The 13,993-nt window shown below is 35.1% G+C and overlaps 1 protein-coding gene across 1 annotated transcript in view; it reads left to right on the top strand.

Annotated features, from left to right (window-relative positions):
* The window catches only part of TENM1 (teneurin transmembrane protein 1), an 854,834-nt gene that overhangs the window by 105,439 nt on the left and 735,402 nt on the right, over window positions 1–13,993 (top strand). Inside the window, exon 4 of the mRNA XM_080553265.1 lies at window positions 520–617. The gene's annotated coding sequence lies outside the window, so the exon portion shown is untranslated. The remainder of the gene's footprint in view (window positions 1–519; window positions 618–13,993) is intronic.

Here is a 13,993-nt window from a genome sequence, read left to right on the forward strand (position 1 = left end):
TATTCCTTAGCTCAAGTCCAAATCTGTTAATTAAGGGTCACAGTCCACGTTATGAAGTAGCAGAGAGGGACCTAGACTTTGCAGCTGCACTTGTGCAGATCAGAAATTATATTAGATTTACCCTGTTACAACATAGAAGAGATATGATTTTTTTCCTTGATATTTGCTCAGTGAAAGAAAAAAAATCCACTATAGAGTCTTTATTTATAGCACCTCATACATTGGTTCTCTATTAAATATTTCTTATATTCCAGTGTTATTAAAAACAAGTATTTGTAAAAGACAATAAATGCAGAAATGAAAGTTACTGCAGAATCTAGAGGGTCACAAAAATCATTAATGCTCTGACAAGGCAAAGCTGTTTAATGTTGAAGCAGTTATATTAGAAGAGTGACTTGCATTTACTGTTAAAATGGCTTCTTTAAGTATATCTTCTCGGTTGTGCGTTGGAGCTCTATTGCAAGTCCTACATAGTTTTTCAGATCTGAATAAAATTCTATCCATCTGTCTCCTTTCCAGCACCACAGCTCTGTCACACTCTTCAGTGAAGTATGTAGGAGATGGAGAGGCTTCCTTGAGTCTCCAGAAAGGAACTGACATGTGGAACTAATAATCAGGTGAGTTTAAAAGGCACGTCTGCAGCAACATTTTGCTATGAATCTGGTTGTCAGAGGTATGGTATCAGATTAAAGTCTGGGAAAAATATGGGTAATGACTAATAAAAAAAATAAACCAGTGAATTATTAGAGAGAAGTATTTCATAAATATTTTATTCCTTGTAGGCTGATTTATATAGAACTTAAAATTTCCTTGCATTTATTTAAAGTTTTACTCTAAATAACACTTAAAATGCAGATTATTTGTATGCATACAGCTCATTATGAGCAAAGACTCTGCTCAGAATTTGTTGTGAGTGAACTGGATTGGTCTTGTAGGTCAGCAAGTTTATCTACTTTTTTTTTTTCTAGAAATGGATGTTGCTTTCAGAATCAAGTTTAAAATATAAGCAAAATTATTAGTAAGATTCACTTTCCAAGTATGCATACAAAATAGTCAAACAGAAAAAAAATCAGGAATTTAATTGAATGTTCACAGAAAGATTTCTTTCTGTACACCGGTTGGAAAAGTTTGCTCAATTGTGGATAAAGTATACATATTTTAATTTTATTCTAAATTCCAAATACATTTTTTTCCAACAATGAAGTTACATTAAAAGGATTGTTTTCTGACCTGAAGTTAGTCAGTTCTACAGCCATTTTTCCAGCCATTTTAGCAATAATATATGCACATTTAGCATTGCCTATTGCTGCTCAAGAGTGCATTCTTTGCATGTAGATATTTTTTATTCTTTATTCTTTATGACTGTCCATCCTTGCAAACAGCGGGGAATGGGCACAACCCTCTTTCCTGAGAATTGTAGTTTGTGCTTGGTGAAGGGTCTGCTGTTTTCATTGTAGAAGGTACAAGAAAAACTGAAAATATACATAATACCTTCCCCAAAAAGTTCATGAGGGCCAACGAATATTTGGGTGAGTTGTTACAGCTGTCTTTTTCTGCAAGTTAAACTAATAATGAAGACTGAGCTGTAGACTGTTTGCCAATTCTGAGAGTTTATTCTTGCTTAACAGGAATATTTGGGGTCTTTGTCATACCTAGTTTGTGAAAAACAGGTTGGGACATTGTTTCAATTTTATTTAAAAATTGCAAGGTTTAGACGAAATAAGATTTTACGGAAAAAAATAAATGAAGCGGTAAAATAAATGAACAAACAAATTGAACTAGTGCTGGGGAGTACTGTGTTTTTTTCACCTCTGGATTTAAATTTTGAAAGTGAAGGAGTTTGCTTCAGGGCAAAATTAATTCCTGTCATTTCTGTAACTTCTTCAGGAGTTGTTATATTGTTGGCATAACAGTCCTCAAATTACAGGGAGTCTTTCATTCAATAAAAGGCATTAACTTATGGTAAAACTGAAGATAATTCTGCTCCATATTGACTTCAGTGTTGTTCTTTATCTCTGCACAGCTCATCTTTCCTTTCTTTAGTTTCATTATCTATACTGTCATTGTTCCATGTGTGCGTACAGGGGTGGATTTTTGAGGGACAGAGTGAAAGAAATTAAAGAGCCTCTCATACACTGGTTAGATGGTAAATACTGAAGCCATATGTAATTTCACATAACTTATATGAAGTTATGGCTGCCTTGCTCCTTCCCATTACAATCAAGGCTGAGCTGTACCTACTGTTTGTGTTTGCTTTTGGATGTTTTGAGGGTGCACTAATACAGGTAGATACATGAGCACAATACACATACCCAATGAGAGGGGCATCAGCAACATATACACAAATGCATTGTCTTCCCTTCAGAACCAATTCTAGGTAATGCTACTGGAATAACTAATTCATGTTGTGTCCACTTCATCCGTTATGCTGGGAAATGTTAGCTGTTTTTTTCTTCCATTTTCTATATTCCTTCCTTTTACTTAACAAAAGGTGGCTTTGCAATGTGCAGTTCATTTTCTCAGTCTTGCTGCCCAAAGTATCATAAAATGTGGAGATCCTGACAAAGAGGTTAGCCTTACGCTGTTGATGGAGATGGTTTTTCTTATCTTCTAGAAACATTTGATGTGGCACACCTAAAGGCAGTTTATGTCTCTCTAGAATGGTTCATGGGAACAGAAAGAAGTGTGTGTATGTACATCAGGTCAGAGAACGAACTACAAATTTCACAAGATGTCTAAGAGCAAATTTGCTTTACTGCTAACTGCATAGTATACTTCTTTTTTTTTCCCTCTCTAAATTTCCCTTTCTGGTTTAATTACATGCTAATGTGATAAGTTCTGTCAGGCAAAGACTTGTTTTATTTAGAGAAAAGATGGTATGTTTGCAGAGAACATGTCTCAACAGGAGAGCTGAACTCTTAAGAGGAATAATGGCCTCCCAGTTGTCACAGCGAAGCTCAAGGGCAAACATAACCATAGGACCTGGAGCACAGCCTGATAGAAAAGGAGGCAAGACGTGAAATAACAGAAGATGGCATTGAACACTGAGGTGATAAATATGACAGCTACTGTACTCCTAAGGCCAGGATGGAAAAACTTATAAAATCAGTATGATTCAGTGGAGATGTATATATATTGTGATAGGTTTATCTAAACAGCATTATTAAGCAATATTTTTATGTGCAATACTAGTTAAGTAGTCTGCTGATCCTTTACAGTAAAACCAGTAGACATAAAGAGGTTGGACTCTGTTCTATTAAACTGTACAGATACTGAGTAACCTAGGCTCAAGCATACCATCCCATTAACTTCAACATAAAAGGTACCTAGACTTTTAGTTTATGAGGATATTGGAAATACTACAGGCAAGGAGGATCAATCACAATGTTGTTTTTGCTGCGATCAATAGAAGACCTCTGTGACAATAAGCTGTGAAATGGTTTTCCAGAACAGCTTATATGTTTAAAGAGTAAAATACGTCCCTTCATGTGGCACTGCTACCAAATAGAGGATTTAATTCAACCATTATTTTCCCTCTAGAGAGCAGAATGTTGCAGCCTCCTGATCTGACCCTCGCTGTTGTTTACTTCCTCATTAAAGCCCTATGAGTATGCTGCACTTTGATATAATGCACACAATATGCAGTTATAAATTTCCTTGACAGGCACTGTCTCTGGTTTATCTAGTGAATGCTATTATCAAGATCCTAGTCCCGACTGAGCCCTCTGGCTGTAGCTCTTGTGTCTGTTAGTTTAGGATTCGTTGTTTATAATAACATTATAAAAGAATTAGGAGCCTTCCCAAATGGGCAGATAGATAATTCATATTAATATATTTTTAAATCTTGTAAGAGAAAGCAAACAGTTTAGTGTTTTTATTACATTGGGGTCTACATTAGACCTAATAGTTACATTTCAAGGTGGGCATGGACAAACTGTTTATCTATATACGTATGTTCACAAGCACTTTAAGATCATGTTTGGAAAATATCGACTTCCACTTCAGGCCAGTCTATGGAACATTTAATTTATCAACAGATGTGATTTTTACAGAAGGCTTATACCATGGCATTCAAGAGAAAAATTTGGAAAATTGCAGAATAATAATTACTACTATAATTATAACAGCAGGGATATTTAAATTTTTTCTAATCATTTAAGAAATAGCTGCTCCTGGAGCTTTACTTACTGAATAAAATTTTCTCTCTTTATTTTCAAACAGTTTTCAATTTTCTGCAGCATTGTGTATTTTTAATTAACTCTATGAATCGTGATTATTTTCCCTGGAATTCAAGAAGCAAAGGTCAAATGTAATTGTAGCGATGTCTTTGCTCTCTCAAGAGGTGTTTATAACATAGAAGAAAACTTCTTTTTAACTGAGAATGTTTTTTACCTAGTAAAGCAAAACTGATCGACTAACAGACGCCTTAAGCTAAAAGTCCTTCATGATCTTTCACATTTTCAAGTGAGTGGTTTAGTTATTAGGAAAAAGAAAAATAACAATATTACAACCATGTTAAATTGTTACAAGGACTAGAAAACAAGCCATTTAAACTAAATTTTATTCCACACTTTTCGTATCCCAATCAATTTTTACTTGTTTCTTCAGTAAGGAAATCCCATTAACCAGACACCTTAATTATGAAACCCAAGAAAAAGTCCCACATTGTCTTCAGTACTTCGTGAGCTTTGCTTTTCAATGGGTTTCATTCTTTAGCAAAAAGTATGCTTAAGAAAAAGTTATAGGTACAGTTATTAGCAACTTTGTACAGAAAAGTTCAATAATTTCAGGTACAGAGACAAGATTTTTAAATTAAGATATACAGAGTTGCACTGATCAGAATATGCCATTATTTTTCCTGGTAATTTATGAATGCTAAACTTTATCTTTTAAATCAATTACTATTTAGTTAAAATCATATATGTGTCTCCCTGAAGTTGAGCAGAAAATGTTCTGACTTTGATTTCACTCTCTTATTTACTTGTCTGAAAAGAAAAGCAATAAATTCTGTATACAGATTAAAGTTCTGATAATTTGGGGAATTGGCAATTTATTTTGGTCAAGTGAATGTTGCTGAATTAACATTGTCGAATGTCTATCTCAGTATCCTGTGTGCTGGCGAAAAGTCTCTAAGACCTGCTTGTTTATTTTGTATTCCTGCAAAAGGAGGAGGATTGTCTGTATGTTAGTGATGATGGTCATGTTTGTGAAATGTCAAGAGCTTTTTTCTCCCTTTATGCTCTTGCTTCATGCTAAGACTAAAGGACTGCAGTTACTTAGTTAACTTTACTTTTAGAGTAGACTTTTAGTCTACTAAAAATACTTTTTAGAGTACTTTTTACTGTATTTGATCTCCCACTTAGGCAAAATTCTTCACAAACTTAGCAGATAAAATGTTATTCAGCAGGCATAGTATTAATAACTGGATATATTTAAAAACCATTTTTATTCTGCAAGAATAAAGAAAACAACAACAAGGAAATACTTTTGGTGATAAAGTGGTAAATGGTGATATGCAACCATTATATATGAAAATCTGCAATGACACATCTAAACACCTTGCATGTATCCTCTGTGGTTCATTTCTTCGAGGTTAAAAACACAATGCCATTATAAGAGGTAAGCACTTCACGTCATGCAATCTGAGAGTTTATTTGATAGAACTGTATCGGGATCTAAACCTTTTTGGTTATTTGTATGGTATATTATCAAGTCAGGAGCAGGGGGGAAGCATGTACAACTGAAAGTGAAGTATTTATATTTAATGTTGGCCATTTCCTGTTGTGACAAGTTGTGACTAATCTTAAATTTGACCTTTGTGACCAACAAATTATACTATGTAATATGCTTACCAAAATCTGGATTAAGCCAGAAAATTGATAATTTATGCTTAGTTAACTTACTAGTAAATTTTGTACTATACAATGACTTAAGTCTTAAATGAATCAATCTATACATTTGTAAATTTGAATATAGAATTTTTGGGTAGAAAGAGTTGCATCAAGTGTGTTCTGTAATAACACTGTCCATGAGCATCTATTCTAGCACTCCTTCACTTCAAAGTTCTCTTACTGAGCAGTGGTAGTATTTGTATAACATTAACAGAGGTAGTAAATGTACTAAATGATCAACATGACTTTATCCCACATATAAAGTAGAATTCATGACACTACAAAACACGATGAAAATCTACTATTCTGTGATTTCATTGAACATATATAGGTGTAGATAAGAGATACTGTTTCTTTAACATTTTATCATAATATGAAAATTTAATTTTCTACCAAGTATGAATAATTCTACTGTGAAATAATTTATCACCAGTATTAATTCAGATGTTGTGTGGTCTCTGAAATCAGCTAGCTATATTACTGAAATCCCACAGATTTTTTCTCTAGTTTGATAAATTAAAATACTGTCATTAATATCATATTCTTCTTCAACAAGTACTAAGTTCCTTACCTTGAAAAGCATTATAGTGATGAGTGCTCTAGAAAAACCTATACAAAATTATTATGTTTCTGTTTACAGTTTGCATTTTGTACAGTAAGTATCAGAGGGTGCAAGAAAATACTGAGTATCTATTCATTAAACTGCTAATGCCTATGTTGTTTGTTGAGCCACACAACCTTATCCATAAATTAATGAGGGCAGGGTTAATGCTGGGAAAGGAACTCTAATTCTTTCTTTTCTAATCTTTTACCTGCAGTCGTGTTTTTTTTTTTTTTTCCAGCCTAACTCAGATATAAGGGAAAAACACAAATTAATGCCAATGAGGGCACCACAACAGAGAGGTGAAGTATGCTTGTGAATCAATTGTCATAAGGATTTGCATGCAAAATTTAAACTCCTCTTAGTAATGCAATAAATTCTTCTTACTCTGCAAAATTCTGGCATAACCATCTGTTTTTAAGCTCCTTAGAATCCTTAGAATATAACATGAAATGTGTTAATAGGAGAGCAGCATAAGTTTCCTTATTTACCCATCTCTTGTCACTCCCAAGCACTTATCTCAGTGCCATATATATTTCTAATCCATTGATCATCCGAATACATGATGACTTTGGCTGGATTTTGAGCTTCATACAAAAAGAGATTCCCAGGAAAAAGAATGTTAATAGACTTAGTTGGAGCTCCTTCAAGCAGCTGTTCGCTTTGATCTGTAAAATGAATCATCTTCAAAATTCAGTGATGTTCACTGGCCAAGACTTAGAGAGGTTTGACTGATCTCTGCACTGTCTGCATGATAATAAGCCTTTATGTTAGGATTACCTGACAATGCCCTTTTAGGCTGTTTAAAAAGTTAAGGGAATGCTATACCATCTTAGTTTATCCGTGTTTGTGCTTGCGTCCCAAAGTTAGCTTCTTGCTATTGCTTTGGAGATAACAGTCTTGCCACATTAGAATTCGATTGCCTATTACCCTACTAATCCTACTGGCTTGTATTGGGATGTGTATTGGGTAGCCAAAGGCCTTTGGGTATTATAATTTTAAATTCAGCTAATTTCAATATATATTCCATTACTTTTATGTTGTCCCTTGTATAACATTGATGCAAACTTTGTAATGTTTTTGTTCAGCACTTTTAGTGTACTAGCTGTTGGATTTGGCTGTTGTAAAGTCAGTGGAACTGCAGGTAGAAATGTTACTATGAAAATAGAATAGCTGTTGCCTGGAGCCTAAAATCAAGACTCTGAATTTTTGATGACATGTTGAACAGAGAAGGTTATTATTCATAGACTGATGGAGAGATTTACCTATTCTAAACTATGCTGGATTTTTTCTGGCCCCTTTAAAAGAAAAAAAAAGGAAGAAAAAAAGGCAAACAACAATAAAGAAACATTAAGTCAGAAAGAAAGAACATTATCAGACTTCTTGCCTTTTTGAGGGGCAAACTATAACCTTTAAAGGCCATCTCAAAATTCTAACATGTAGGGGTTTTTTTTTTCATTTTTGTTTTGTTTTATTTTTAATCTTACAATGGGAGGAGAGGAGAAATAATTGTCTATATTTACTGGGCTAAATTCGCCCCTTGCTCAGTGTTCAACTTTAGATGTTGCTTTTAGATTCTTGCTACCAAAAATTGCATATGCTGTGAAGCTGACTTTTAGATGATAAGCATACAGATGAGCGACCAAATTTTGTACTGTTTTCTGTTTATCATATGCAGCAAAATTTTTCAGTGAAGAGAACAGACTGCATAAGAAAGAGCTTGAGATATCATCAAATTCCCAACGTGAAGATTAAAAAAAAAAAACCCTAAAATCATTAAGAGTGAATTTACGTGATTTTGTCTTGACTAGAAAAAAAATGTCATGCATAAAGGTTCAAAGCAAGACTCCTTAAAACAAAATAAATTTGCTAAGATTTTAACAACTGTGTAGAAAATATGTAGCTCAAACAGTCTTCAAGTTCAAACTCACACTTATTTTATAAGACTATAGCCTTCATTTTCTTTTCCTGGGACTGGAAGACAGGTGAATAATGTTTTAAGTACAATTCATGAGGGAAGGAAAAAAATACCACCAACACATCTTTGTAAACAGGATCTGCAGATTTCCAGAAACGATCATTTATAAATGCTTGAATTCATTCTAGTTAGTAGCATAGGTGAACTAAGATGCAGCTTTATTTTCTTTTTTCATCTATTTTAGTTTGTTTTTTGTTTGTTTTTGTTTTACACATTTCAGAGTTTCATGACACATTTGCTGCAATTCTTGCAGTTCAGGCTAGCTGTAAGACTGAAACAAACCATTCTGAACAGAGGAGAAAAACACACTTTTATTATAATATATAGAGTAAAAACCCTATTCTAACTCTCATTGAAGTTTACCTGATGTCCTCAGAGACATCATTGTTTGATGTATAGAACACTGAAACACTAAATTAGGTTGATTTTCTGTAGAGCTTCTCCATTTATTTCTCTCATGTCTAGGACAGAATTATTAATCTTCTTTTCTCTTGTAAAGGACTTTTGAATTAACTGATGACTGTGAAATTATTAGTGGGCATGTTGTTATTTTCTTCTCATTTTAAATGCTTCCTGCCACCTGCCACACGAATGGAGATCTGTCCTCCAAAATGGATGTGTTTGTTTCTAGAAATGTCTTTTTAAAATAAAAGCTAAGGAGAATTGCTGAAGAAGACTGCATAGTTAACACTGCATGCTCAGAATTAGTCCTGCTGGATTTTCAAATTGCTACCTTTGGGATTCTGATGCTACAAAGCTTTTGAACATGATGACTACCTTTCTGTAGAGCCCACGAGAATACATGCAGTGGGTTAGATTAATGCCCCGTCTAGGTCTGTATTCCAGGTCAGAAGTGGGCTAACAGTGAACACACAGGAGGAGGAGACCCTTGGTGATAAATCCATTGAACAATTTCCCGATATGTGAGGAAAAGGGGCTACTTGAATCTCTTTGTTTTTAATATCCTGACAGGTTTTTCTTTTGCAAATACTTCCCCCCAGAAATTGTGAACTCAGTTTTTAGCATTCACAATATCTTGTGTCAGGGAATGCCACAGTTCACTTTTGCATTATGTGAAGAATTACCCACCTGGTTTTTAATTTTGAGTTTCCACCTGCACATTTTCAGTTGAGGCTGTCTGGTGGTGGAAGAGGCAGCTAACTGACTTTCCCTTTGCCTCCTCCAGTCCTCCTGTGATTTTTAGCTGCCTCTGTGTTAACTCTTTTCTAGATCGAGAGTCCTAGCTCATACAGATCTTCCTTCTGTGGAATTTATTTGGTTACCTTTGATCATCTTTGTCCACCTTTTTTCAAATTCTACTATATCCTTTTGTTAGATGAAAGGGCCGAAATGACATCATGACAATCATGATGTGAGCACAACACTGACTTGCCAGGTAGCATTATACTTTCTGAGGTTTTCCTGTGTTTAATACTAATTCCTGAGCTATTGAACTAACATTTTCATAAGGCTATTATTTTAGCTCAAGATCTCTTTTGTTTGGGGTAGTAGTAGATTCAGAATCAATCACTGGATACGTAGTAAGAGCTGTTTTTTGCCAAGTTCATTACTTTACATTTGTGTTGTTTGAATGTCGTCTGCCATTTTATCCCCAATCACTCAGTGCCACAGAGTCTTTCTGCAACTCTTTTTTTGCAGTCAACTTTTGTTTTTCTTTCCCTAAAAAACTTAGTGGCAGCAGCAAACTTAATCTCCTCTCCATTCTCTTCTTCTGATCAGTCCTGAATGTACTGAGCAGCTGAGGCCCCAGCAAAGATCCCTGTGGGATTCCGCTGGTGCCTTTCCTTCACTGAGAAAATTGACCATTTATTTCAGCTCTTTGTTTCCAATCTTTTAGTTAGTTATACCTGTGAGGATCTTCCCTCTTATCTCATGTCAGCTAAATTTAAGACCCTTCGGTGATTGGACCTCACTGAATACTAATGGAAATCAGAGTTGGCTGTGTTAGCTAGCTCTCCCTGTCCTCACTCTGTGTCCTTCCGCTTATTTCTTGTCAGAAAATTCGAGTGGATTGGGAGGTAAGACTGGTAACACAGATGAGTACTAGTGCAAAGTGAATGGGAATGGTTTGAGTCTACATGGAATTTACAGCATTGCTCAGGGGTCTTTCTACCTTCTTGTAACTCTGGTTTATTGAATCAAATCTAATGCCAGTTTTCAGCTTTCATCATGATAAGTTTGATGTTACAATTCTTCAAACTTTCAAATGTACCTTGTGTTCTGAGAGAGAACTGGAATAGAGTGGAGAACAGAGACTGCAACAGAAATCTAACTCTGTACTACTTTCTAATTTAGAAGTCTCTGTCATAGGCAATAGGAATTTAGGAAAAGTAAACCCTAAAACAAATCTGGTGGGTTTTGTTTTGTTTTGTTTTTGAAGTGCTTCTAAGAAGAATATAGGAAATTAATACATTCCCCCATAAAAATTTAATTGTCTGAAGATACTTAAAAGCTTAGTAAACAATAAAGTATAATGTACTCTGAAGAGATTTCTACTTCAATTACATTTGTACATAGTTTCCATAATGGATTGTTAATAGGAGAAACAGACTCAAATTCAAGAGAACTAAATATTTTATATACAAATATATGTGCAAAGATTTTTCATGAAATTTTAATGAATGGTTTTTATCTATTTCTAATCAACTTTGTACCAGCACAGAAAAAGCCAACTCTGTAGTTTTACCAAAGGGGAGCATGCAAAAAAAGAAAACAAAACAGGGTTTTAGGAAATGTGACCTCTCAGTCCTTACTCTAGCAGGCAAAAAAGCATGAAAGTGGGAATTATTGCTTCTTTTAAAACCATAAACTGTGCCATTTGTCTTGCTTGTTCTACACATTGATCTCTGCTCTCCTTGGTAATCAGAAAAAGTTTCCAAGTGTAATTACAGAAGATCCTGAACTGGAACTTATTACTGGATTGGCAGTCTTGAGACCACCCACGTACTGAATTGATCTTAATTTACCTATAGATTGATTTTTCCCTACTGTCTTTTCTGTTTTGATATTTCCAGAAATGATACTGCTTTTTTGTTACTAATTCCAAGTCTGAAATAGGAATAATAAATCTTTTGAGTCAGGATGAGCTTAAAAGGTATCAAATTATAAGGTAAAGGTGGTAATTGCTGAGTACCAATTGTGGCAGCAGCGTGTAAGGACAAAAAAATATCACATTGGTACATTTTCTCTTGAAAGCATAGATTTTTGGCTATCTCTAAACTAGCTGTCATTTGTGCTGCCAAGCATCAGGAGTTCAGCACATGCTAATTACCTGAGCCTTTTCACAATGTTCTCAAGGTGGGTTGTCACCCACGTCTTTCCTGGTCTGAATGACCTACTTCAGAGTTTGGGCATCACTAATGAAGCTGTAATAGCACCGTTTGGCCTGGGGTCCACACCTTTTGCAGTGTCCTCTGCAAAGTAGGGCATCTCTCTGAATGTCTCTAAAGCACTAACACTAGCATAGACAGAGTTTTAACAAGTGCAAATAATAGACCAACACATTGTTTGGCTAGCTTTCTTCTCTCTTTTTCCCTGAATATAATTCATCATAGGGTTTAAATCTAGTCATTGGTCTTCATATTTATAATCACACTTTTTCAATGCTCCAATCCTGTGCTCCAACTCCCAGGCTTAAACATGTGTTTGAAGGAAGGAGTGTATTGGGCCAGATGGTTGAAAAACTCAGTGGTTGCTAAGGTGACTGGAAGTAATGAGATAAAGGTCACAAAATCATCAGGGTGGTAGATAAATTTACCGTGGAAGAGCTGTTCACTGCATCTCTCAGCACAAGGTATACAGGGTGGGAAACTTCTACAGTTTGCTGCCACTGAAGATTATGAAGGCAGACAGTAGCAGCAGATCAAGAAAGGGCTTGGACAAATTCACAAATGATAGGTCTGTGAAAGGATGCCAAAGGAAGTGGGACAGGTTGTGCCACCTTAATATTAACTGTGATTCTGGGGAAGAATAAGGGAGTGAACCACAGAAAGCGGCCAGGCTTGTGTGTTGCCCCTAAGTAGCTTCACTCATTGAACCTGAATAGTGGGCCAGGTGGACATCTGCTCTGACTCAGTAGGGCTTTTTTTTTTTTTTTTAATATTATTATTATGCAGTATGACAGCACTGTCATCATACACATTGCTCCCTTATCTGGTTATCTAAATTACATTCTTATCAAGCAGGTAAATTTTTAAGATTTTGCTTTCCCTTTCTTGTACTTTCCCCAGAATAAAAACTGGTATTTGGAAACCTAATAAACCAGAACACTTAGAAAAATAAAGTATTGCTGCCAAATACATCTTACTGAATACCGAGAAACTGCATTTATATCAGTGATGCCCCTCAGAAGTACATTGGTGAGATGCAAAGCAGAATTTAAAGAATGGGAGCAATGAATAGTAAGAGTGATAGTCACCACAAGGGTTCTACAGAGCAGACTGATACTGTAAGTCTAGGTATTTTTAGTTTTCAAATCCACAATTCTGTCTTTCTGCCAAGCAAGCATATTTGAAATATGAGAAAGCCCAATCTCTCTCCAAATATCAGACAAACTGTATTTTATGTGTGCATCAAAACCATCACCTTCAATGGTACTTTGAATCCTGACTAATTTGGGCACTTCTGCTCCTTTATTTCAGGGAAAGTATCTTTCATTCATGTAAAATATTGTATTGAGGAGAAACAGTTTACTTTTTTTTTTTTTCAGGCACAGTGGCATGTATGGTTAATAAATTTTGTATACAGAAAGATTTACTAATATTATACAGAACTAATGTGTGCGTTTGTAGGATGTAGATGTTATGGCAGCTATAGTGACACAGGGCTGAGTTTGGCTATCCTGACATCAGAGATCAATCATGTTATGTTATTTTGCTGCCTTTATTTATTTTTATTTTGACATTGTCATGTTACTTTATATTTCTTGAAAGTGATACAAACTTAATGGAATGGTGAACATGGCATTACACAGACCAGATGTATGCACTGTTTTGGATATGTTGCTCTCTTTCCCAGATTGATTACTATTGTATTCTAAGAGGTTTATATTATTTGCTGCACCAAGCATGAAAATAAGTCTTTAGACTTTTACAGCATGAACAATCTAAATTCTAATGGCAGAAACCATTGTGACAATATTTGAACACTGCTTTTAGAAGCTCAAAATATTTCTGAAAATTCAGTGCATTTCTTCTTCAGTTGGCTTGGTGATATAAACTTTGTATTCCCAAATTCCAAACAGATAAAGCAACAAAATAACAAGCTAATCAAAATTAGCTATTGTTTCTCTGCTGTTTTGGGGTAGGGTATGAATCCACAGGTTTTCAAAGTACAGCCCAAATTTGGAGATTGGGCTGAATATTTATCCAGTGTAAGTCAGTGCAGCCCTGCTTAGAGTAGTAAAATACTACTTACGCAGCTAAGTATCTGTCATGTAGGAGCTGCTCTTCAGACACGGCTGCAGAGACCAGGTCTCCTTTGCACAGCCATAAAACTCTGGAA

The sequence above is a fragment of the Anser brachyrhynchus genome (assembly GCF_964034855.1).
Source record: "Anser brachyrhynchus genome assembly, chromosome: 13".
NCBI lineage: Eukaryota > Metazoa > Chordata > Aves > Anseriformes > Anatidae > Anser > Anser brachyrhynchus.